Here is a 26,343-nt window from a genome sequence, read left to right as displayed (position 1 = left end):
TGCCAGTGGAACTTTATTTATGGAGATTGCAAACTGAATTACATGGGATTTTCATGTGCCACTAAATATTCTTCCTCTTTTGACGTTTTTTCAACTATTAAAAAATGTAAAAACTGTTGTTTTAGCTCACAGGCTGTGTGTAAACAAGTGGCAGGCTGGATTTGACCCTTGGGCCATAGTTTGCTACCTCTGTTATGGTTTGGGTGGGGGAGGAGTTGGATGATGAGGGAGGGGGCAGGGGTGGGTAGGAGAGGAAGTGGCTTGCTTTCTGCCTTCTACTTTTTTCCTAAAATTTATTTATTTATTTATTTACTTATGGCTGCGTCGGGTCTTTGTTGCTGCACACAGGCTTTCTCTAGTTGTGGCAAGCGGGGGCTACTCTTCATTGCGGTGCCTGGGCTTCTCATTGCGGTGGCTTCTCTTGCTGCAGAGCACGGGCTCTAGGCACACGGGCTTCAGTATTTGTGGCACACGGGCTCAGTAGTTGTGGCTCGTGGGCTCAGTAGTTGTAGCACATGGGCTTAGTTGCTCCACAGCATATGGGATCTTCCCGGACCATGGCTCGAACCCACTTCCCCTGCATTAGCAGGCAGATTCTTAACCACTGCACCACCAGGGAAGTCCTCTGCCTTCTACTTTCTAAACTTTTGTATTTTGAGATCTTTTACAGACAGATATGTGTATATGGCTTTTATAATTAAAATTATAAAATTAAAGATATGTCCATGTTAGGGTCTAAGGAAAAAAAAAAACTGTACAAGGGCACTGTAGGTTTCAGTGGGAAAAGGACAAGTGATAGCCCCTGGGGCTCATGTTCAAATAGTTTAAAATCTCATTCATTCAGATTTACCCACACAGAAATTGGGTTGAAGGTCCCATTTGCTTACTCCAAAAAGAAGATTTATTTATCAACTTTAATTGTAAACACTTTAAGACAAATGGTGTTACTAATTATAAATGATTTTTATCTGCTTCTTAAAGCAATTTCATTAGAATGTCTGCCTCAGAAGGCTGTGGGCCTAGAGTAAGATACTTGAAAGCTATGCCATATGTCTTTTTAAATGCTGTGTTACTCAGACTAATTCAGACTACTCTCTTTTCTCATTTTACCCACAGTTTGTTGCGCTTTTCTGATATCTATCTTGGGCTAATTTGCATTAGGGTTGTTTATATTCTTCTTTTGGTCCATCTTCATTCTCTGTAAACTCCCGGAAGGCATGATACTCGCTCTTATAGATCACAGCTTTCATTCATTCATTCATTCAACAAACATTTACTGAGTGCCTCCTATGTACCAGGCATCATTCTAGGCCCTGGAGAAACCAGAGTGAAAAAAGCAAAGTTCCTGATCTGTGGAATGAACATTCTTTTTGAATCTGATTTTGTCCTGTTCATCTGAATTGATGTTTTCCTTCAGAGATAGCAGATGAGGTGTCTGTCACAGCTCAACTCCGATTGACTGTTAGTGGCTGCTTAGGGTAGTATGTTAGGAGGAATTCTGAGAGTCAGCTAGAAAGAGGACCCTCTTTCATTACTCATTCGGGGAGTAGAGTGTGAGAGCAGTGGGTCACATGTGTTATCCCTTATGTAGACCGTGAATTGTGGCACGTGGGAGGTGGAATAGATACAGATTTGGTATCAACAGGATTCGAATTAATTTCTCTCCTTTCGTAAAAAAATTAATTAATTTTTATTTAAAGCAAGATAACAGAAGGTGTAGAAAGAAGGTATCTATAAAATGACAGGAGATTTTAAGATCCTAAATATATGTTGTGTATTATTTTTGAAACATGAAAGTAATAAAACTTCTTTAGGATTAATTAAATGTTGTATGAACAATGAGAAGATGTTGATCAATTTTAAAGAATGTCATCACTTTTACATAAGTGTTTTTTCCATCTTTATATGGTTTTAAAATTATAGATTCCCTATAACTCCCTGAGGAAACCTTTATCTTCAGATGAAGATCTAAGACCTCTGGTGCCATAGCTCTTCACAGAATATTTTGAGAAAGCATCAGCCACTTCTTTTTGCACAAGTGAATTCGGTAATTGAATTCAGCAAGCATAAGATATTTTGTTAATAATCGAAGACTCAAAAAAAATCAGTGGTACTTGGTTAAAAAATATCATGGTTTCTATTTTAGTTTTCAGTATGTGTTGTGTATACATATACACGTATGTACAATTGACCCTTGAACAACACAGGTTTGAACTGTACAAACCTGTGAATAGTTTTGGATAATTTGAATAGCTTGTCTATTTGTATGGGGATTTTTTTCAATAAATATACAGTTGGCTCTCCAGTATCCTCGGGTTTCACATCTGTGAATATGGAGGGCTGACTATACTAAGCCATTTTCTTTCTTTTTTCCCCATATCTTTATTGGAGTATAAATGCTTTACGGTGTTGTGTTAGTTTCTGCTGTACAACAGTGAATCAGCTATACATATACATATGTCCCCATATCCCCTCCCTCTTGCGTCTCCCTCCCACCCTCCCTATCCCACCCCTGTAGGTGGTCACAAAGCACCGAGCTGATCTCCCTCTGCTATGCGGCTGCTTCCCACTAGCTATTTTACATTTGGCAGTGTATATATGTCAGTGCTACTCTCTCACTTCATCCCAACTTCCCCTTCCCACCCCGTGCCCTCAAGTCCGTTCTCTACATCTGCGTCTTTATTCCTGCCCTGCCGCTAGGTTCATCGGTACCGCTTTTTAAAATTCCATATATATTAAGCCATTTCCTATAAGGGACTTGAGCATCCTTGGATTTTGGTATATGCAGGGCTCCTGGAACCAATCCCGGGTGATACTGAGGGACGACGGTATTTATATTTTAGTTGACTAACAGGTTAGTTGTCTTTTGGGCTCATTAAAGAATTCATTCTCACATGGAAAGCATAGTCAGCAGGTCACTGTGGTCTTTTCTATCCCCACTATCAAGAAGCAGCCCCCAGGTTAATTTCTCTTCTGCCTCTTCTTTGTGGTGTAGCTCATGAGGCCTGAGTTTACTCGTCTTTAAAATGAGGGAAATGATATCTACCTCAGAAGATTGTTTTAAGAGTTGTTTATTCTTCTTATCGTAACTATTGTCTCATCTAAATCATTGCTATTAATAGCTAACATTTACTGAACGTGTATTATGTCCTGTCTTGGGCACTTTACATGTATTATCTCGTTTAGTTCTCTCAATAACACTACAAGGTAGGTCTTATTATTTTTCTTATTTTACAGATGAAAAACTGGGATGCAGAGAGGTTGCAAGTCTGCTCAAGACCACACAGCACATGATGACATGATGTATGTGAAAGTCCCTGAACCAGGCCTACCGCATAATAGGTGCTCACTACATGTTGAGGGAACCACCAACTCTTTGTGGGAAGTTTGTTTATGGGCTGATTGGGAAAGCCCATTCATTCTTGTTCCTCCTCCAGGCTTCCTAAGATTATATATGTCCCTTTTTTTTTTTGCGGTATGTGGGCCTCTCACTGTTGTGGCTTCTCCCATTGCGGAGCACAGGCTCCGGACGCGCAGGCTCAGTGGCTCCGCAGCATGTGGGATCCTCCCGGACCGGGGCACGAACCCGTGTCTCCTGCATCGGCAGGCGGACTCTACCGCTGCGCCACCAGGGAAGCCCTAGTGGTGTCCTTCTTTTCATTTACTGTGAAGGCTTCAGCTTGGGCCTTTGACAAGACTACGGTATCAACTAGAGTCCAAACAGGAAATAAATGACACACACGCATCTGTGAAGAGACACACACACATAATTTGAAGAGAATTAATAAAGAAACTCCTTACAGAGGTGGAGAGGAAATGCAGGAGATGTGCAGGGCTGCTTCAGGCTGGTAACGGAAGGGCTGATACCAGCCCTAGAGCTGAAGAGGAAGGGAATGGTCCCCAGTACCCGGGGACAAGAGGCTGTGTGAGGGGCTGCCTGACCAGAGCTGTGACTTTTGGTTAAAGGATGCAGCCAGCTTACAGTGAGCCATAGAAACCGGGGGAATGAATACCCCAGCCTCACTCTTCTTTCCCCTCTCCTGCCGGTGCTCCCCAGCGGTGAGCCCACCAGGAGGCTGTTGCTGCAGCCCATGTAGATTGGGCTCCCAGGGAAGGTAGAGTAGATCCTGAGGGGCAGCTGGAAGATATTCAGCACTACTTCTGACCCTGGGCGTGACTGGGAAATGGTGAGGAGGATTGCAGACCATCTCTCATGCTTCTTGGCATTTGTGCAGGATCTGACATTCTTGGCTCCAGCTGTTTAACATATGGCTAGATCCACCAGGTAGACAGTTACAAATCACTTTTATAAGTGCACATGTGAAAGAGTCTCTGGCAATCATTTAGTTGGAGGACAAAGAATTGGCGTTAGTACTTCCACAGAGCCTTTGAAGCTGATTCACTGTCTCAGCCAGAACTCTTAAAAGTCTCAGTTCAGGGCTTCCCTGGTGGTGCAGTGGTTGAGAGTCCGCCTGCCGATGCAGGGGACACGGGTTCGTGCCCCGGTCCAGGAAGATCCCCCATGCCGCGGAGCGGCTGGGCCCGTGAGCCGTGGCCGCTGAGCCTGCGCGTCCGGAGCCTGTGCTCCGCAACGGGAGAGGCCACAACAGTGAGAGGCCCGCGTACCGGGAAAAAAAAAATAAAAGTCTCAGTTCACTTATTTATAAACTGAACATAGTAAGATATTCTTCTCAGAGAAGTGTGAGGCTTCAACTAGTCAAAATCAGTACATTTTTTTTTATACTCCAATAAAGATGTTAAAAAACAAAACAAAACCTTAGGAATAAGCACACCTTTGACTGTTACTGACCCAAACTAGTATCTGCTAGCCTGACTTGCAGCAAAGCCAATCTATTGACACTGGGTTGTGGTGAAGGAAAGTACAGTGTTTATGGTCGGGCACCAAGCAAGGAGAATGGGCAGCTCGTGCTCAAAAGACCCAAACTCCCCAGTGGCTTTCAGGGAGGGGTTTTTAAAGAAAGTGTGAGGGAGAGGGTCATGGGGTGTGTGATCAGATTGTGTTCAATTCTCTGATTGGTTGATAGTGATGTAACAGGGTGATGTTTTGGGAATCTCAGTCATCAACTTTCTGATTTTAACCAGTCTGGGGTCTATGTGCTGTTGGTTAGCATGCAGTTAACTTCTTCCACCTGATGGGGGTTTTAGTATCTATAAAACAACTCAAAGATATGGCTCAGGATATTACCTGTGGCCCTTGAGGAGGAACTAAAGATCCTTAACTTTGTTTTATGGTTAAACTGTCATAATTTTGTCTTGTTTGACTTTGTTTGGTTTATTTCTGATTTTGTAACTTTTCTGATTAAATTTGCTCTTTGGAACTTGGGGAAGGCCTGGGAGGCTAAAGCTTTTTTACAAGGAGGAGGCTGGAGACACAGGGAGGCGGGGATGGGTGGGGGGGCCTGTCTCCGAAGACCCCATAGGGTCCCCTTCAGTTTTATGACCTAGCAATATCCTATAGACGTCGTTAAGAACATATGCACAGGCTTATCCTTAAGGATGCTTATTTCAATGTCCTTTGTAATATTGACCATTTGGAAACAATCCAGTGTTCAGTTCTGAGAATTGGTAAATATGTTTTGTAATAATATGCAGCTGTTTGAACAACATGATGGGGAAAGGAGCTATGTTTGTAGTCGTGTGTTTCTACTAAGGAAACAAGGTAGACTTAGTAAAGACTGCAGGAAACTATTAGTTGACTCAAGTAGCTGTAGTGATGAAGACGACATTTGAAATATGTGTATTGAATCAAACTGATAAATGTTAATAGATATTGATTACATATTATTCACCTCCCTAGAAGAGAAATATTATAGGTCTTACATTCCTTCCTAAAATCTATTTATTCTCATATTCTTTGGTTTAGGCTTAGATTTACTTTCTATGTTTCTGACTCAGATTCAGCAAAGAAATCTTGTCTGTGGCCTGAAACAACAGTTTTCCTTTTTAGCAATTGCTGGTTAAAAAAACCCTAGGCCTGCAAGAGAGGGTGTTAATGTAAGTACAGAGACTGAGAGTTAAACAGTAAGGCAGTTTAGAAGAGAAAGCTGTTGGATAAAGTTGGAGGCTGAAAACCTTCCCATAATAAAATCCTACTCTGTTTTTAGTAACCATTAAACACCTTTTTAGAGTTGTCTCTAAGAAACCCACTTGGAGACATCCAGATTTTCTAAAATTTAATAGTATCTCCAATGCTAATAACATTACCTGTCAATTAATTGTCGTGGGGTAACATTATTCAAATTGGTAACTATAGCTCCCCAAGGTTATGTAAAGTTTTGATTATCTTTTCAAGAAAGGGATCCTCAAACTTTATTTCTGTCTTTTCTTCTTCTGGCCAAAAGAAGAATTAAGTAAGTGACTCTGGTGGGTTCCTTATTTTGAATAGTGCATACAAGAGATTTTGTACTGCTGTTTCTAAAAGCTTTCTTATTCAAGTTAGCCAAGAATCTTTGGAAGAGGGTAATTGTTTCATTGGGGAAAGGAAGAATCACCTTATTGTCAAGGTTGCCTTATATTCAGCCTTTTTTAAAACTTCTTGGCCTCTATTTCTGTGTCTGTAAAATGGAAACAATAATGCTACAACATCTTAGTGGTATTAGAAGAATTAAATGGAGTCTGACATGAGGCAAGTGATGATAAATAGTAACCGTATATTTCTATATACACATACATAATAACACATAGATATAGCTCTGTGTATAAGAGTCATTATCTCAGTTTTTCGTCTCCTGCCTAGCACCATATTTGGCCCATACTAAGCCCTATAGTTTTTGATTGAAGCCCCCTTTTTTGGTTTGTCATGTACGGCAAAAAAAAAAAAAAGCTTTGGTGACTCATTTTATTCTCCAGGCCACAGCAACCTGGGGTTTCAGTAGAATTACAAACATTTTCTAGTAAAACTTAACATGGCAACAGCATGTTTAACACCTTCCAAAACTGCCCTTTTTATTCAAGAGGATTCTCGTGGTGCCCTGTCCTTCTACCTGATTCATTCATTCATTCCATAAATATTTATTGAACAGTAATTATTACTTGTGCACATAGTTAGGTGCTGGAGACGTTGTGAACAAAACAAAAAGAGGCCCCTGCCTTCATTCATGGAGATTATGTTCTGCTGGGGGTGCCCTCCTCACGTCACTTTTTTTGCTGCTCCAGTGTTTACCAAGCAGTTCCCAAGCCTCCCTCCTCCTATTGCTTGGGGAGAGTAGCCTCTTGCTTCAGTGGGCATAGCTGTTCTCTGAGGAATGGGCTTCCCAGCCTTCCAAGCAAAGAGACCCTGCACCTCTTTAACTCTGCTGGACTTCTGAATAGGTCAGTGGTTACGTAGTCCAGACTGATCTGGAACCCTCTCTCCAGGAACTCCATTGAGACGAACTTATTGTTGCACAGTCTTGGCTGAAGACTTGAAAAATATCCCATAAACAAACACCAGGTTATCTGAGGCTTGTCCACACGATTTACCAGCACCCTTTCGCATTACAAAGATGTGAAAGGAACACTAGGGAAATTTGTCAACCCCTATTGGCAGGAACCAGAGATATTTTCAGGGAAGAGCAAGGGATTCCAATCCAGAATCTCTTTAGATTCTTGAAACTGAAAGGATTATGCAAAGATAAAAAGCAAAAGTAAACACTAAAACTGTGAACCAAGAATGAGCACAAAGGGGGGAAATCCTTCTATGGAAATAAGCTTTCCTCCAGAGGAGAAAAACAATAACTTGATGAAAAATCTGTCAGCCTGGAGTAATAAGTGGAGGAGCCCAGGGTGCACGGTGCCTCCTGAGTCCCATTTCTCTGCGAAAACACTTTGTTTTTAAATGGAAATTAATGTTTGGTAGCTGAGAGACTGATGTCTCCAACGCCAGCTCCATTGTGGAGTGGAGACACAAACAAATGGGAAGACGATTTCAGGAGCGGGTTAAGCAGACGGTGAGAGGGTGCAGTGAAGTGAGAAAAAAAAAAAAACCAGAAACAAGCAAATTCTGTGAAGTCTGGTGCGAAGGTAGAGGCAGCTCGATTTGAGAAGTTCCTTCTCCTGGGTTATGAATTTGTGCACTAAAGTGTTATTTGTTTGGCATCCGCTCGGTGTCTTACAGCCCATGCTGGGCTCTGGGGACACAGTTGGGGGTTGGGGTGGGGGAGGAGCTAACATCCGCGCAGCCCCTCCCGTTTCCTAGGCAGCACTTAGAACTACCTCCCAGCGCTGGGAAGTCGGGAGACCAGCCTCAGACTGAGGTCTTTCCAGCTTCAGAGCTCACTGTCTCCCTGTTGTTTTGGAATCTCTGTTGTGGGTTTGTTTTTATTTTTACTTTTAATCATGGCTAAAATCTTTATTTCTATTGTGGAATGCCACTTTTCCTTTGATCTTGGAAGCTGCTTTGGGCCACAGTGTTCTTCTGACCCAGAGAACCATATTCTCAGGTGGTATGTGACTGATTCCACCTTCTCTTTCCAGTGACTATTTTTTTTCCCCCTTACTCTCTGAACAGGTTTCTTTCTAAGCTCTGAATGATGCTTTCTGTTGCCAGATATTCTTTCTGAAATCCTCCCAAGGTCTTCTCTACTCCCCAAGACAAAGGCCTCCTCCCTCCATACCAAACTCAGTATAAACCAAAATGAAAGCAGGGAAAGAGACTCGGTGAATTACTGAAGGTGCTCCAGGATTTTCACTTTTCCCATTCTGAAATCAATTTCTGTTTGAAAGACAAGGACATGTTTACAGTAGAACATGATAAAACGAAGGTCCTTGTGTTTGATTCAGAGAACTCTAATGCAGGTGCTGTAGGAGAATTGTCAATAAACATGATTGTGAAAGCTTTAAAATTATAAGACGTTATGCCCGTGTCTTTAATTTTAACCATTCATTCATTCAACTGATAGTTATTGAGCACCTACTACGTGCCAAGCACTGCAGTGCTGAGGATACATTGGCAGTAAACAAAGTAGACAAAAAAAAAAAATTCTTGCTCTTACAGGGTTTATAGTCCAGCTCTGTGGATATTGACTGGGGAAAACAGTCAATAAACCTAACAAGTGAGTACATTATATGTTAGAAAGCGGTAAGTGCAAAGAAGGAAAATAAAGCAGGGAACGGAGTATCGAGAGTGTGGTCGCATTGCAGTTTTACACAGGGAGGCCAAGGAAAGCCTCACTGAGATGACACATTTGGTTAAAGGTGTGAAGTGAGGGAATGGGTGTTCAGCCTGAGGGAACAGCAGGTACAAAGGCCCCAATAAAGCATGCTGGGCATGTGTGCTTGGAAAAATGAAGAGCCGAGGCACAGAAGGTGAAGGAGTAGGTGAGGTCCAGCTGTGGAGGCCTTTGGTGGCCATTCCCCTTTGGTGGGATGGGAGCTATTTCAGGGGTTTTAAGCCGGATGGACAAGATTTGACTTAGTTTTAATGGAGGTTAATGAGGTCAAGAGAGGGATTTTTAAGAATGGGAAGATAACAACATGTTTGTGTGCTGTTGTAAACAATCCGTGAGGGAGAAAATAAGATGATGCAAGAAAGAGAGGGGAGAATCGCTGGCGAGATGCCCTTGAGTAGGGAAGGGGGTTTGGGATGTAGAGCAGGAAGAGAGGGTTGGCCTCAGGATCACAGACAATTCATCTGCGACAGGAGGGAAAGTACAGTGTGTGTATGGGCACCGATGCACATGGTGGGTCGATGTGGCAGTGGGAACTTGTGGAAGTTCTCTCCTGGTTGCTACATTTTTATTTTATTTTATTTTTTTTTCAGAGAAGTGGAAAGCAAAATCATGAGCCAAGGGTGAGGATGGGGGAGGAGGAGGTATTGGAGGTTTGAAGAGAGAGGACATGAATTAACCGTCTAGGAGAGAGGAAGAGCAGAGGGACCGGGGAAATGCAGGATTACCAGGTGGCAATCCTGGTTTCTGGTCATGGATCTAAGATGAGAGCAGCCACATGGGTATGTTCTTTTCCAGCCATGCTGAGCTACACTCGTGCAGGCACAGAGTAAGTGGAGAGTCAGATTTAACCAAGGCAATGGTTTTGCTGAGTGAATACTATGTAGGGAAGGAGAGGCAAGGGAGTTGGGGATATAAGTAAGTGAATGATAAGCTGCTTTAAGAAGCTAAGTGGAGATATGGAGGATATTAATGATAGTGAACAGATGGTAGGATCAGTGCATCATAGGTCTCCGTGGATTGGGAGGGTACTGGAGGGAGTGAGCTGGAAATCAAGGAAGTGGTGGCTGGGATGCTTGAAATGGATGAGAGAGGCAGCGGGGTTTTGGCAATGACACGGTCTAGAGCATGACTGTGGGGGAAGCTGAGGTAGGGTGGAGGACAAGATATTTGATGGAAAAGTGGTCAAGGAGTCTAGAGGCAGGGCTATTGGGAGGCTCCCCTGTGGATTTGGAAATCACGAAGTATTTTATAACATAAGTAATGTTGGCAAAGGTAACAGTGAGTCAGGGGCTAAAATCTTTAAGGAATGAGAGGAGATGGGGAGTTCCCCGGCAGTCCAGTTATTAGGACTCCGCGCTCTCACTGCCAAGGGCCCGGGTTCAATCCCGGGTTGGGGAACTAGGATCCCCCAAGCCCGTGCAGCATGGCCAAAAAAAAAAAGAATGAGAGGAGAGTGATAGGGGGTGACTTTCTCTTGGTAACTGCAGCGAGGAGAAGCAGCCTGTGGTCGAGTCTAATGACAACTCTTAAAAGGTGGTGAGTATAGGGCTTCCCTGGTGGCGCAGTGTTTGAGGGTCCGCCTGCCGATGCAGGGCACACGGGTTTGTGCCCCCGTCCGGGAAGATCCCACATGCCGCGGAGCGGCTGGGCCCGTGAGCCATGGCCGCTGAGCCTGCGCGTCCGGAGCCTGTGCTCCGCAACGGGAGAGGCCACAGCAGTGAGAGGCCCACGTACCGCCCAAAAATAAATAAATAAATAAAAAAGCTGGTGAGTATAGAGAGAAAGGAAGATGTTTGACTCAGAGGAGCAAGGAGGCCAACTTTGGAGGTGGACTCGGGGCAATAGCATGATGAGAGTGGGGGCGGAAACAGCAGAGGAAGCAGTGACCGAAGGTTTCAATTAGAATAAGAAAGTGAAGAAAACGTTCAAAGTTTGAGGATAGAGAGGAATTTGCTGATGAAGTACTAGGGTTCTGAGGACAGAGTGGAGAGGTTTGGGGTACTGGGCTGTCAGAACTGTATGGGGGTGACAGCCTGGTGATGATGCTTATTTGCCTGCATCCCTGGGAATCCTGGGCTTGTATTAACCACCTTAGCTGAGGTGATGGGATGGGGCTTGTTGGTTTTGAAGGCTGAGAATGTATGTGCTGGGAAGGAAGATAGTTCGGTAAAGGCAGGTCTCGCCAGGACATCTTAGAGCTTTTTCTCCTCTCAATTGCAAGTGTATACAGTGACTACTTAGGAGAAAAGTAAATGAAAATGCATCAAAGCCCTCATAACAGTTGTATCAGGCTGGTGGAATTATGGACAATTTTTCCTTTCTTTTTCACTATTTTCCCCTTGAAGCCCATACAAAGATCTCACCACTGAACTCCGTGTAAAAATTCTACTACCTCTTGCTTGTGACTTAAATAAAACATCTAGTATACTCTTTTACAGGGTTCAACTAATTTTATCTAGAGTCACAGAGGAAAAAACATGCATTAAAAACAACGATGACTAAGATGGGAATAAAGACACAGACCTACTAGAGAATGGACTTGAGGACACGGGGAGAGGGAAGGGTAAGCTGTGACAAAGTGAGAGAGTAGCATGGACATATATACACTACCAAATGTGAAATAGATAGCTAGTGGGAAGCAGCCGCATAGCACAGGGCAATCAGCTCGGTGCTTTGTGACCGCCTAGAGAGGTGGGATAGGGAGGGTGGAAGGGAGGGAGACGCAAGAGGGAAGAGATATGGGAACATATGTATATGTATAACTGATTCACTTTGTTATAAAGCAGAAACTAACACACCATTGTAGAGCAATTATACTCCAATAAAGATGTTAAAAAAAAAACAAAAAAAAACCAACGTTGACCACAAATAATACCCCTGCTGATGATATTTCCCTGGGTGTTCTTAATGTGTTTTCACAGGATATCCCAGATAAAGCAAATGCCTTTCTGTCCTTGAATATGGCTAAGTACGATGCATCCTGCCCCAGACTGCATTACGTTTTGTTGGCCAGATCCAAACTCTCAGGTTCTTCCAGGAAGTGTGTTTCTAAAACTTTCAAAAGCCTGTATAGAGAGTTCTTTTGTGCCCAGTTGGACAGATTTGTAATTATTAACAACTAAAGGGTTCTTTATGTCTTTGCTAACTCATCTAAAGGCCCTCGGGCTGTTAGAGCGGAAATTATTCTAAATTTTCAGTTTGGTTATCAAATCTCTTTCTTTTTATTAGATGAAGAGTGCAGTTATTCCCTTAACCATCATCCATCCTTATCGCCAGCAGGACTTTTTTTGTAATTAAACCTCCTGGTTCTGCAAACCAAGATTATTGCACAAACGTGTGTAGAAACTTGCCAGTCCATGATCTACTTAACATACTAAACACCATAGAATATTTTTACCATTAACTATCATATCCTGCTTTAAAGAAAGTATATTAATTTTCCTCTTGGTTATAGGTAGAACACTGTCTTATCTAAAGAGAGACAACACTGAAATTGAACATAAGTTTGGGGAATACCCTTAATCGCAGTGTATTTCTAGAATGAATGAATAAATATTTGATTAGTATTTCAAAGACTCTCTTAACCTCCAAGCATTTCAAGGGATTGACCTGGATCTTGAGTTATGAAATCCTGCAGAAAAAGTAAGAACTTCTTGAAACTAGCAACAGAGAAAACTGAACTGTATTCTTGAATGTGTCTAACAGTAAATCCCTCTGTCAGCTTGGGCAGTTGGCTTAACCTGTCTGGTCCTCAGTTTTATCATGAAAAATAACAGGATTTGACTAAAACTATAAAATTATGTGGAGTATGAAGGGATCATAGGGATTTGATAATTTGCTTCAAAAGAAACTAGGGGTTCTAATTTCCAGTTCACTTCTTTTCCATTATACTGTGCTGAGCTGTAAGCCACTTCCAAATCAAAAGGTTGGTTGATTCCAACTTTAAAAGTAGTTTCAAAATTGTGGCGACTTTGAAAGCAGATTTGTACATGTCCGTCTCCACCGCCATTCACACCTCATGCCTACTGAGCCATCTCTGAGGAGTTTTGGATCAAAGCTTCTACATCGTGGTGATGGTTGCACAACTCTGTGAACGTACTAAAAACCACTGAATTGTATACTTTAAATGGGGGGATCGTATAGCATGTGGTTTATGTCTCAATAAAGCTAGGTCAGAATCCTTTTGTTTGCAGGTAATTGGAACCAACTCAAACCAACTTAAAAAAAAGGGGGGAGTTAATAGCCCATGTCATTGAAAAGTCCCACACTAGATGTCCAGGCATGACTAGGTTCTGTTCTCAAACAATAACATTAAACCCCAGATGCCTGCTCTGTCTCTCAGCTCTCCTCTGTGGGAGCTTCAGTCTCAGGAGGACTTTCTCCACAGGTGGCCCCTGGCAGTTCTCAGCTTATATTTTCACCAATTTAGCAACTCTAGCTGAAGTATCTCCAGCAAAAGTCCTCGGACTGAATGTCATTGGCTTGGTTTGGGTCACATGACCATCCAATAATAACATCTAATAATGATAACACTTACTACGAACCAACTCTATTCTTACAACACCCCATTTTATAGATGAAGAAATCAAGGCACAGAGAGGTTATGTGACTTGCCCAGGATCACACAGTAGTGAGTATAGGAGCTGGATTTGAAACTCAGGCAGTCTGCCCCTAGAGTTTGTGGTCTTATTGGTCTTAAGGACTATGCTGCCCCCAGTCATTGGAGTCAAGGGAAAGGAATGAATGCTCTGATTGGTTGGTCCTGGAGCAGATCTAGTATTTGCAACTGCATTCTCTCCTGATGTCCTCTGTTCCAGATCTCTGGGGATTGATATTATATATATATATATATATATATATATATATATATATATATATATATATGTGTGTGTGTGTGTGTATGTATATATATATGTATGTATATCTGTCAGATGGTTATATATCAGATGTTACTGAATTTTAGGTTTGTGAGCACTCTGCTTCAGAGACTGTAGCCATCTCTTCATCATGTTCTCTGTAATCACCATCACCACTCTGACTGTAGCCATTTGGAAGAGAAGCCACAGAGTTTGTTAGTAATAGTAAACTCAGGCCTCCTTGTCCCAGAATCAGAAGAACCATGTTAAGATCTTGGCCTGTCTTAAAATAATACACCAGTCTACAACCTTGGGAAGGAACAATAGAGTAACTGTTCAGTGTTTCATCAGCAACAAGAAGTTAAGGGAGACTTTAAAAATTACTTGCCAGAATAAGTCATAGCTAATAGACACACGCACTTATTTATTTATTTCTGGCTGCGTTGGGTCTTCATTGCTGCATGTGGGCTTTCTCTAGTTGCGGTGCGTGGGCTTCTCATTGCAGTGGCTTCTCTTGTTGCGAAGCATGGGCTCTAGGCACGTGGGCTCAGTAGTTGTGGCTCGCAGGCGCTAGAGCACAGGCTCAGTAGTTGTGGTGCACGGGCTTAGTTGCTCTGCGGCATGTGGGATCTTCCCGGACCAGGGATCGAACTTATGTCCCCTGCATTGGCAGGAGGATTATTAACCACTGTGCCACCAGGGAAGCCCCAACATTCGTTTTTTTTAAAAATGTAGATAGTTAGAAAATTAAAAGAAGTTTTTCCGTCTTTTTCTAATGCAGGAAATAAACTTACCCATGTTAAGTATTTCTAAGGTGTCAGTTACTTCGCACCACTGTTATTGGAATCACCTGGGATGCTCTTTATTAAATCATAATGCTTGGGCTTCCCTGGTGGCACAGTGGTTGAGAGTCCGCCTGCCGATGCAGGGGACATGGGTTTCTGCCCCGGTCTGGGAAGATCCCACATGCCGCGGAGCGGCTGGGCCCGTGAGCCATGGCCGCTGAGCCTGCGCGTCCGGAGCCTGTGCTCCGCAACGGGAGAGGCCACAGCAGCGAGAGGCCCGAATACCGCAAAAAAACAAAACAAAACATAATGCTTTGTGGTGGGCCTGGGAATATGCATTTGTTAAACACCCTAAGTGATTCTTATGGCCTCTAAAGTTTGAGAATCATCATTGTAAGTAGCTGGGGAGAGTGGCTAGGCTCTTAAAAGTAGGACCTTAGGGGGCTGAAGTTGAACCAAAGGCAACATCCATATGAGGCATCTTCCCTTGGGTAGAGAAAGGGGGGCTGCTAACAGTCTCAGATTTCAAGCAGCTCTAATTGTTCGGTGGTCCTGCTACAGTTTATCTCTCCTCATTCTTTATGTTCAGAGGTGTGGGTGTCTATATTCACTGTTAGCTCTGTAGAGCAGAAAAAAATAACACTAACCAATAAACTTCAGTGAGGAATTTTTCAGATGAAAAAAGTGTTCCTGTGAGCTATAAACCATGCCTTCCAACAGTAGCCATTTAATATTAATAATAGTAATTGCTAAATAATAAGAGCTAACATTTCCTGACTATACAGTGCTGGGTGTTTTATAGGCATTATCCCATTCTGTCCTCCAGTCACCTTACGGATGAATAGGTGCTGATGTTACCTCCGTTATCAGACAGGGAGACCCAGGCACAAATGTTAAGTCGCAGAAGTGGGGCAGAGTTGGGACTGATGGGGTTCAGGACACGCTACCCCAAAATATGGCACTTGGCATATTGAATATTTTTAGCTGAAGGAATTTGAGAAAACAGCACAAGCAGGAGGGTCACCCTGACCTTTCCTCTGTGTTCTCCCCTGACACAGGTTCTAAAACCCTCAGGGGAGAGGTGTCTTCCCTACACCTGGAGGAAAGGAGCATCCTTATCTCCAAAGACAAAGGGACCTCGGAGAGAACCTGAACAAACAGGATTTGCCCGGTTTCCCCCAGTTTATTGCAGTTACCTCACACTCCTTAGCCTATCATATTCCTCCACCACTGTACAATCTCCATCAAAACTGGCGTGAGCATACTCAGGCTTAATTGTTTTGCGGTCTTCATTTCCATATGAAGGCTCTTGTGTCATGTAAAACTTATGTTAAATAAACGTGTATGCTTTTCTCCTGTCAGTTTACTTTTCAGGCCCAGCCAGGGACCCTAAGAGGGTGGAGGAAGACTTTTTCCTTCTCCACAGAACATTCAGACCAAGTCCACTTAACATGAAAGCCCATCTGCTGTTTGAGCCATATCGGCTTGTGCTCTCAACAAGAATTTATTTTTCTCCACGAGACTGAAAACAGAGAATATGAAGAAACATTGACTGCAACACACATACATTTATAATGAACTTACCTGCAAAGAAAGACCCTCCTAGGACTCGCCGTTCTAAGAGTTCTTATATGTCTCAGATACCTGGTCACTAAAATTAGGAAACAGTGGTACCCATGTCCCGTGGGCCCCTTTGATGCTGCTTGAAAGTTTCAAGGGTCATATTTCTCCTACTTCCCTAGGTCTTGGATTCTTGACTTTGGACGGCCAGTTATAATTGCTGCTCTTGACTTGTCCTAAAGCCTTTATGCTGGATGCAGTCGAGAGGGATCATATGCCTGGGAAAATCAGGCACAGTGATCTATCTAGAGATGCATAAAACCACACCAAATTACTTTTGCTCAAATTCAGGCACCCACTTTGAGCCAGGCCCTGAGTTAATATAATGGGATATCCAAAGATATAGGACCTCAGAAATTCATAGAGCAGGTGGGACACATGCACAAATCATTACAATACAAGGCAAGATGCAGTAGAACATGTGAGCTCTGGAGTCAAACCAGCCCCAGTCCAGTGCCCCCACTGCCCTTTTAAAGTACCTAACCTTTCTCTGCCTCAGTTTTCTCATCTACAAAAGGGAACAATAATAATAACGGTGTGTCCTCATGGAGGTCATTGTGAGGATTAAAGGAAATAAAATGTATAAAGTGCGTTGCATGATTCCTGTCCCATAGTGTGTGCTCAGTAAGTAAGCTTATTACCAGCTTTACTTACTGATGTAGACAAAATGTTATTTGGGATGAGAGGAAGAAGTTATTGCTTCTAATAATTGAGGAAGACTTCTTTGGGGAGGAGCATTTGATCTGGGCCCAGAGGGTGGGGTTTCTGCGAGAGAGGAGGGGTTATCCCATCAGCGGGAGTGCAAAGCACGGAGATGGGGCAGGTTAGCACGTGTAGGGAATGGTGAGCGATGCAGGATGGCTGAGGCACGGAGGGTGGGCCAGCTGCAGAAAGGGAGGAGGGAAAGTCTGGTCAGAGGTAGTTTGTGGAAGTTCACCAATGGTGATAATCATCATGTGACCGAGCAAAGGGCTTGTGTGCCCGCAGCGCGGAAAGCCAAACTGACAGCAGGAGTTTGCAGCAAAGTAAGGACTTCTTGCAGAGCGCCAAGCCAGGGAGTGGGAGACAAGCCTCAGATACACTCCAGCTTGGTCTTTGAGTTAGGGGTCAATTTAAGGAGAAGAACAAAGAACCTGGTCATCATCGTCTTGTGACATTTCTTAATGGTGCCTTCGGAAGTCAGTATGTCTCTGGTTTACCATTCTCTGTCCGGGTGGTCCATGGCTTGGGGGTCTGTGAGCTCATCTTGCCCTAGAGAAACAACCTGAGTTTGTCCGTTAAAGATGACATCTAGAATAGCAATTTTAGTACATTAACAATGTTATTGACAACAGCAATCTTAGTCGTCTGACTGGTTGATTAGTGTTCAGTTAGCACAGAATTGAGGTCAGAGGGGACAAGAATGGGACTACAGTTTTGGAGAGAGTGTTTAATCATCAACTTGGTAAGGGAACTTAGTTTTAGGGGGACTTGGTTTCAATTATATTTATTTCCCAGTCCAACTTCAGTCTCGGGTGCCAAACACCCAGTAAAGCAGAATTGTACTGCCTTCTTTTTCCTCTCCCACCCGACTCCTCCCTTGTTGTTTTGTTTTTTTTTTTTGCGGTACGTGGGCCTCTCACTGTTGTGGCCTCTCCCGTTGCGGAGCACAGGCTCCGGACGCGCAGGCTCAGCGGCCATGGCTCACGGGCCCAGCCGCTCCGCGGCATGTGGGATCCTCCCGGACCGGGGCACGAACCCGTGTCCCCTGCATCGGCAGGCGGACTCTCAACCACTGCGCCACCAGGGAAGCCCTCCTCCCTTTTTTTCCATTGAAAATACTCAATATCCTAGTCACGGCCGATTTGGAAGCAAGGAGAATTCCCTGGCAGCCTTAGAAGGCAACTCTTTTAGAAGTCACGAGTGCATCACCGAAGTTCTACTCTCCCCAGCCCCACCTGGGCTGTTGCTAGCTACAGCCGCAGGAGCTCAGATGGTGCAATTTGAGTGTTACTGTCATTGGGCAGCAGAGGACCCCAGGCCCTGGGGGTCAGGGAAAGGAAGGAGAACCAATCTTGTTTTGCAGAGAGAGAGGAGGATGCCGGGAAGAATTGTGTGGAAAGGGTGACTTAGCTGGTATCTGTTTGAATGTGGGATTGATTCACTCCTACTCAGAGGTTCTTGGAGCCCAGAATGTTACATAAGTGAAACACCTGATGCATTTGGTCTCTGTAACACTTAATCCACCATCTCCGCCCCCCCAACCCCGTTCAACACTTTCAATATTTGTAACATACAGTGATAGCTAAAGGGCAGGACTTGATGTTTCACATTTTAAAAATTAAAAGTAAAGCCCTAACCGTTCTCTTCTTTGTCCCTCTAATTGGAGGTGGCCGTGTCCATGTCTCCATAAGAAATGAACGCATTCAGCGAGTTGGTACAGGGCTGGAGTCATGTGTGATCTTGCCCTAAGTAAGGCCTCAATTGGGAAGTGTTTAGGAGAGAGGCTGGAAGCTTGTTTAGTCTATACTTAGACTGGCTGTACTGGTTTTTCTTTGGTTAGTAAATGCACAAGTATTTAGATGTGCCAGGATTTGGGTACAGAATTGCTACATTGTCAGATTCAGAGCAAACTGAAAGTAAGTATGTCACAGTCAGCATTTTCAGAGAGCAGACAGCACTTCAAGCTTAGGCCTGGTTTAACCTGATTCACAGTCAGTCAGCTTCCACAGCACCAGTTGTAGGAATGAAAGGTAAATATGCAGGTCTAAATAAATGACCTTGTGGAATTGTTAAGAAATCGCTGAATTTTTTTTTTTGTTCCCTTGAATCAGTTGGTGAATGTTTGTACACATATCCAAACAGGTTGCTTCCAGGCTGCATACATTATAGTAAGTATCGTTTGATGCTTACTTACCTTCAATCACAGGAAATACTGGCAATACCTTGCATTTGTATAAAGCCCTTTTACTGGCTCCACCTCATCTGATTCTGCCCAGAGCCAAGAGAGCCATAATAAACATTATCCTGACACTGAAGTTGGGCAGATTGCACAGGGTGACAAAGTTCAACAGGGGCTAGCCCAGAAGGACCAGCCAGCTGGGTTTTCTGCCTCGAGGTCCAGTGTGTGGCCCTCTCCTGCGCGTTGTCACAGAATAGTATGGCTCCATTGAGTTTTCTAAAGCCCTGATTTTTCAGCTTCCCAAGAGAACTGGAGCAGGTCTTTTTGTTTCTTTTTTATGTTGACCCAATTACACATCTTTTCTATAGATTTCTCCATCCTGTAGGATGTGGCAAGCAATTTTTATGCATAGCCAAGGATTTTTAAAAACCAACTTTGTAAGCAAAAATCTGAATTTCTTTGGAGCAGGAAACAGGGAAAACAAATACCTTATCTATGCTGATCGCTCCCATAGAGTTGCTAAGCAAAACTCTAAAAGGGATTGTGTTTTAGAAATTCAAATTATCTTGTTGTCACCTAAAATAAAACCCACCTTGATTCTAAATTAGCGTAGCTACTGTGGAAAACAGTATGGAGGTTTTGCAAAAAACTAAAAATAGAACTCTCATATACCCACTCCTGGGTACATCTCCGGAAAAAAAAACAAAACACTAATTCAAAAAAATACATGCACCCCAATGTTCATAGCAGCATTATTTTCAATAGCCAAGATATGGAAACAACCTAAATGTCCATCAACAGACGAATGGATAAAGAAGAGTGGTATATATATATAGATATAGATATAGATAGACACACACACACACACACACACACACACACAGTGGAATACTACTCAGCCATAAAAAAGAATGAAAATTTCCCATTTGCAGCAACACGGAAGGACTTGGAGGGTGTTATGCTATGTGAAATAAGTCAGAGAAGGACAAATGCCGTATGATACCACTTATATGCGGAATCTAAAAAATACAACAAACTAGTGAATGTAACAAAACAGAAGCAGACTCTCAGATACAGAGAACAAACTAGTGGTTACCAGTGGGGAAATGGAAGGGAGGAGGGGCAAGATGGGGGGGGGGGAGTAAGAAGAACAAACTCTTTTGTATAAAATAAGCTACAAGGATATATTGTACAGCACAGGGAATATAGCCATTATTTTATAATTATAAATGGAGTATAATCTTTTAAAATTGTGAATCACTATATTGTATACCTGTAACTTACATAATATTGTATATTAACTATACTTCAATTTAAAAAAGAACAGAAAAAAACCCACCTTCCCTTTAACTGTAGCCCTAGCTCTCTCTCCATCCTCTCCTTCACAGGCCAACTTTGGGGAGACCTGGCTGCTTCCCTGTCCTCGTTTCCTCCTCTCCCTCTCACTTCTCACTCTTCTCCAGTCTGGACACTGCCAGGCTTTTCTTAAGCTCACCAGTGGTCTCCATGTGAATCAATTCAGTGGGCAGTTTTTAGGACACAATTTAATTCCTCTCTCAGCGGGATTTAGTATACATAGTGACCTTGGGAAATTTACTTAACTTCCTCATAGGATTGTAGCGGGGTCTAAATGAGATAGTTCATGAGAAGTAGTTAGCACAGTGTCTGCTACAGCGATAAGCAATAGTAAATGTTAACCATTGCTTTTAGCAGCATACTCTTCCTTGGTTTCAGTGACACTGTTTTCTTGTTTTCCTCTTAACACCTTCAATCCCTTCTACTTTTCTATGGTATCATGAAATGTTGGAATTTATTCCACAAATCATTTAGCAAGTACATATTTCTTGCCAGGAAATTTTCTTGGCTCTCGGAATCCAGCAGTGAATAAAATTAAGTTGCTGGCTTCGTGGAGTTACATTTGGAGCTGGGAAATTATAAAAATTAATATATACTATACCAGATGATGATTGACATATAGTAAATATAAATATAGTATATAGCATATACTACTATGTTATATAATACTATATTATATATAATGAACTATATGTCAAGTGGTTATATATCAGATATTAATAAGCTTTAGAAAGCAGGGAAAGGGGAATGGATGAATGCTTCAATTTAGGATAGGCCGCTCAGGGAAGTCCTCACTGGTTGGCTTATATTTAACTAGAGATCTCAGGAAGTGGGAAGTAATACACGTAGAATATCTAGAAGACCATTCAGGCAAAGGGAACAGCAAGTGCAAAGGCCCTGAGGCGGGAAGTACTTGGTACATTTGAGGAACAGCAAGAAATCAGTGAGGCTGGAGCAGAGTGAGCCCAGCAGGAGAGGGGTAGACATGGAGATGAAGTCGGAGAAGCAGCCTGGGGTGAAGAGAGGGGCAGAGCAGATCCTGAGGCATTTTTCAGGCATTGTAAGGACTTCGATTCATTGTAAGGACTTCGATTTACTTCGAGTGAACTTAGAGGCCATTGGAGGGTTTTGAGCAAAAGAATGACTTTAGTTTTAAAATAATCACCCTGGATTCTGTTTGGAGAATAGACTATTGGGGGCAAGGGTGGAGGCAGGGAGCTGGTTAGGAGGCTATCGAGATAGTCCAGCATCTCTCTGGGTCTGTTGCAGGCCCTTCCCCTCTCATCTTGCTCTCTCTTATAGACCACGCTTGGCTTCAAAGAGCATCGAAATGCCTACAACTCCCACGCTCAACTCTCTTGTTCCTCCCTTTCTTCTGACCTCCAGTCTTACTTATCCATCTGTTTACTTCCGTCTGCACTCGATGGCCACTCAGTGTGTCCGAATGTACCTACACTCCTGCACGTCCCCTCTGGCTCCTCTGGGGTTGCACCTGTCACCCAACCAATTGCTCAGGAGTCCTCCTCCAACCCTTTAGAACACCATATCTGGGGAATCAGAAGTCCTATTCTTTTTATCCCACAGCATTTCTCAGCTGAATTCTCCACTCTATTCCAAGCCTAGTAGAGAGCAGTAGCCTCCTAGCTTGTAACTGAATCTACTCAGCCCCTCCAGCTACCACTGGCTTGTTAAATGATATTTTCCACAAAAATGCAGAACTCTATGAGAAGCAGTAGAAATTTTTTTTTTCTGTAAAGATGTGCCTTTCTCACAGTGGAACAGCCTTTTCAGTTAGTAAAGGGGACACAATAACATCTGAAGCGTTTGCTTTTGGATTATGTTACTGGCTTGGAGAGCTACCCAAGGACAGTAGGTATCCCACTAACATTTGCATGACTAGAATGCTACTTCTCAGAATAAAGAATGCTTTTCTTTATTATCATACCTGGGCAAACCCCAGATATGAATTGTAACGTTTTCCCTTGACCACAGGAAGCTTATTAACATCTGGTTTTGAATAATAGTTTTGTACCTACATCCTGCTACTCAGAGGACCCTGCTACGTAATTAGAGATTTTTTTAATTAAAAAAAGGAGGTGGAGTGGGTGTGGTACCTACGCATGTTCTCTTCTTTATTTAGTTTTATCAGAAGAAAGAAACTAGATTCTCTACTTCCACCCCAACTGTAGCAGGAGTGACCTAAAATGACCACAAACAATAATAACTATCAGATCATATGACTTCTCTGCTTAGAATGGATCAGTGGTTTCTAATTGCCCTGGCAATCAATTCTAGATTCCCTCCTCTGGCCCACCAGGCTCTATATGATCTGGTACTTGCCTTCTCTCCAGCTTTATCCCTTACTTTTTCCAGCTGCTATAGATTTATCTCCATTTCTCAAATATACACCATTCTCCCCTCAGCTGTCTTTCTCTATTCCTTGTGCACCCCCTTGAAAGCTGTTCTTTCTTTAAGCTTCGACTTAAATGTCTCTTTATCTGGGAATCCTTCTCAGCTGCTAGATCTGGTTAGGTCTCCCGGTCATAGGCCCCCGTCACAGCTCTGTTTCTTGCCTGGAGCCCACAGCATACTGTACTTACTCGCTTAGCGTCGTTCTGCCCCATCAGTGCTTTGCTCTTCTCGTCCAGGTGCTGTTGATGGTCTCATTCTGCTGCTGTCTCCCTACAGCCAGGCCAAAGCCTGACACACAGTGGGCCCTCAAAAAACATCAACTGGCTGGTTTGCTTGGCATGTCAGTGTGTTTCATAAAACAAAGTGTTTTCCAAGTGAGGATTGCAATTGCCACTCTCATTAATTTGGTGATTCATTTTATTCACAGGAGAAAGGTGCAGTAGTTGTTTCAAGTGTACCTCTTAAAAAAATGGAAACAAACAAACAAAAATGGAAACAGATTTTCCAAGGGGGATGGTGAACTAAGAGAGCAGGAAAGCTGGGATAATCTTGTGGCCGTTTATCCGCCTTGTTTTGGGTTTCATTTCACTTGGTTCTGTTTCATAAACTGTAATGACTTTCTATGCCTAATCCAGTAAAATAAGATTCCTCACACTCTAGATCTGAATTGATAAATGGAATATTTATAAATGGAATATTTCCTGCCATATCAATAAACAAAGAATTTCATAGTCACCGAAGATTGCAGCCCTCCAACATGAGCTGGTGAGCTCTGAGGAAACTCAGGGCTGAAAAGAATACCTGCCATCTAGCAGCCATCAGACTGCAGTCACTCCGGGTGGTGAGCCCTGAGGAAACTCGGGATGCTTCAGGATACTGGCCCCGGATAGCTGCGGTGCATATCAAAGGAAGGATTTCAGTGAGCCCAGACTCTTGCATCTTCCCATACGTAGAAAGGCGCTACATTCCTTAACTTGAGATATCTGGTTTTCTTTGACTAACAGTAATCCTTTGACGTTCCGACTACCTGTCCTTTGTTGCAAAACTCCTATATATCCGGGCTCTTCCCCTCCCCTCCTGGGAGCAGTTTCTCAGAGTTATCTGAAACGCTGTCTCCTGGGCTGCAGTCTGCATTTTGCCCCCAATAAAACTTAACTGGCAACTCGCATGTTGTGCATTTTTTTTAAGTCAACTGAATGAATATGCATAATGTGCTCTCCCTGAGTTGAAGGTCTAGGGAAGTCTGGGATAGTGAAGATAGAAAGTATCCTCACAAACGCCCAAATCCAAAATTGTTACTTTTGGAGTGGGAGGGGGGAGGGGCAATTTAGGGGTAGGGAAATAAGAGGTACAAACTATTACGTCTGAAATAAGCTACAAGGGTATATTGTACAACACAGGGAATGTAGCCAATATTTTACAATAACATAAATGGAATATAACCTTTAACAGTGGTGAATCACTGTATCGTATACCTGTAACTTATATAATATCCTACATCAACTATACTTTCATTGAAAAAACAAGTTACTTTTCCCTCCCCCTGCCCAGGTTGCTATCAGAAGCTGCAGATACACTCTGTGGAGTTCGTTGCTGTGGTTCCAGTATGTTTTGTAATTTGTATAGTAATGTCCATGAAATAAGGGATGCTTTCCCCATTTCCATTGCCGTAGGAGGCGCTCAAATCCTGCCTGGATTTTTGGAAAAGTTTTTTCCATTTTTAGAAGAGTTAACCCAAGCTTAAAGACTTCAGCTTCCTTTTTAAAACGTTGGCCCTTTTCTTCAGGAAATGTGTTTCTACCGGGATGCAAATGGGATTTCAAATACTGAAGGAAGTAGATTTGATTTACTGAATATACTCTTGGCAACTGAGAGAAGGCTATCTGAGATTTAAAAAGAATATTTACCAGTATACCACTTTGGGTTACAAAACTGCACAAGGTTACAAGGGTATCGTGCCTGGAACTTATCGATTCTTTTCTTTTTAAAAATACCACCTAATTATGGACGTGGTGACATAAAAACAAAAGCAATCATTCCCTTCCCAATTTCCATTCTAGTGAGGCTGACCCAAGGGCAGACTTAGATTTGAGTATTTTAAGGAAAAACAGCTTTAACCTTAGGCTGTAACCTCATGCATTAAACGTGAGCAGAAGGACACGAAAAGTCTGCTAATGAATATTACTTGCCATCTGTTGAAAAATAATATTACGCCACGGGGCTCCTACAGTAGTAAAAGTACATGCTCTTTGAGTCGTTTTTTATTACAGTAATAGGTAATGGGTCACACTCTTACCTAATCACTCATGCAATTCAGATTTACCAAACGGAGATTTAAGGATGACCTTTGTGCTCACAGCACTTTGAGTCAACAGGTGTGAAGCATCAGGTCTCATTAGCCCTGGGGTTCAACAGTGTTGAGTTGTAGGTACGTAGTTACCAAACTATTTTAAATAAATATAAATTATTTATTCTGTCTGCCAAATAAAACTATTTCCAATTAACAGGACCACAGAAATGGAACACCAGTACTCAGTTTGGTGAAACGTCTCCCAACAAGACTATGAGTTCTGTGAAACAAATACAAAGTTCTAAGAAGCTTTCACATTTAAATATGCTTGGTATATTTAAAATGTACATTCTGCCTTCCTTGGTTTGGTTTCTGGTGCCAGGTAGTCTTGAGTTTGCATCAGTTACTAGCTAATTCTTGTACCTTTTTGTGTCTCTCACCATGAACATCAGGTGATGGGTATGTAAGATGTACTCAGTAAATTTCCCATTCAGGTAAGACATGCTGAAGTGTCTGCATTGCATTTCTTTCGAATAATTCAAGTAATACTTCAAAAGATTATGGAATTTTTCATCACTGACTAATTAAGGTCAGACAGCCAGGATTTCACTTGATTTATACCTAGAGATTTTTTGTTTTTGTTTTTTTGGCTGTGTTGGGTCTTCCTTGCTGTGCGCGGCCTTTCTCTAGTTGTGGTGAGCGGGGGCTACTCTTCTTCGTTGCGGTGCGCGGGCTTCTCATTGCGGTGGCTTCTCTTGTTGCGGAGCACAGGCTCTACGCACGCGGGCTTCAGCAGTTGTCGCACGCAGGCTCTGTAATTTTGGCTCGCAGGCCTTAGAGCGCAGGCTCAGTAGTTGTGGAGCATGGGCTTAGTGGCTCCGCGGCATATGAGATCTTCTCGGACCAGGTCTCGAACCCGTGTTCCCTACATTGGCAGGCGGATTCTTTTTTTTTTTTTTTTTTTTTTTGCGGT

General features: G+C 42.9%; 1 protein-coding gene across 3 annotated transcripts in view; it reads left to right on the top strand.

Annotated features, from left to right (window-relative positions):
- Nucleotides 1–26,343, top strand: part of TMCC3 (transmembrane and coiled-coil domain family 3) — a 350,901-nt gene that overhangs the window by 162,539 nt on the left and 162,019 nt on the right. The window contains exon 2 of one of the 3 annotated variants that reach the window (XM_029206696.1): nt 3,238–3,303. The exons of the other annotated variants lie outside the window; for them this stretch is intronic. The gene's annotated coding sequence lies outside the window, so the exon portion shown is untranslated. The remainder of the gene's footprint in view (nt 1–3,237; nt 3,304–26,343) is intronic. 3 annotated transcript variants of the gene reach the window in all.

The sequence above is a fragment of the Monodon monoceros genome, unplaced genomic scaffold (genome assembly GCF_005190385.1).
Source record: "Monodon monoceros isolate NGI ecotype Baffin Bay Population unplaced genomic scaffold, NGI_Narwhal_1 Super_Scaffold_6, whole genome shotgun sequence".
In the NCBI taxonomy this organism is placed as follows: Eukaryota; Metazoa; Chordata; class Mammalia; order Artiodactyla; family Monodontidae; genus Monodon; species Monodon monoceros.
Note: the sequence above shows the minus strand (reverse complement) of the source record. Positions and strands in the feature narration are given on the sequence as shown.